The sequence below is a fragment of the Garra rufa genome, chromosome 22 (genome assembly GCF_049309525.1).
Source record: "Garra rufa chromosome 22, GarRuf1.0, whole genome shotgun sequence".
In the NCBI taxonomy this organism is placed as follows: Eukaryota; Metazoa; Chordata; class Actinopteri; order Cypriniformes; family Cyprinidae; genus Garra; species Garra rufa.
The window spans coordinates 1,285,486-1,286,404 of NC_133382.1; positions in this window are offsets into that span (position 1 = coordinate 1,285,486).

The window sequence follows — 919 nt, forward strand, 5'->3', positions numbered from 1 at the left end:
TTCCGGAAGCATATTTGTTACTTACTACAAAATAGTCAGAAGAACACGGACTGCAGGAAAGCAGGTTTGATGAATCAGTGTCTGGTGTTTGCAAGTCAGAGCTCCTAAAACAGCTTTGCTCATGTAATAAGTGACTTACATTTTAGACATAATATTGTTTGTTTTTGCTCAATTTTGCCAACGAAAATAGTTCCAAACAAAGATCACAGCAGTGTTTTGTGTCTTTGAGCAATGGACGGTGTTTATCTATTGAATGAATCAGCTTTTTGAACGAATCGGTTAATAAAAATGATTCAGTGATTCACTCATTAACAGTCAAATGCTTTGTTCCTGAATGAATCAGCTGTTTGAATGAATCGGTTAATAAAAATGATTCAGTGATTCATTAACAGTCAAATGCTTTGTTCCTGCACTGTTTGTTGAATCAACTTAAAATATTTTGTTACCTCGCTGCCTTATAATTTTAAGTTCAGTCAACTCAAAAAAGTTTAGTCAACTTAAAATGTGACAACCTAGATATTTGAGTTGATTCAACTTAAAATTTTAAGGCCGCAGAGTAACACATTATTTTAAGTTTACTCAACAAATTGTTTTATCTTTTGTTTTTTATAGTGTGAATGAATCAGCATTTTGAATGAATCGCTTGAATCTCAATGACTCACTCATTAACAGTCACTTGCTGCCACCTACTGGCGCTTTTAATTTCACATTTCGACTATTTTTCACGTCTTAAATTATTTCAAATATCAGTATTCAACGTTTTTTGTTAAAAACAAAACATTAGGCCTATGTATGCATTTGTAACTGCAGTTTAAATGCATCCATGCCCCTCTGAGATCCATTAAACTGTGTAAATACATGCAGATGCAGATTCCAGAAATGTTTTCTTATGTTGCAATGAAATTAAGTACCGAATTAA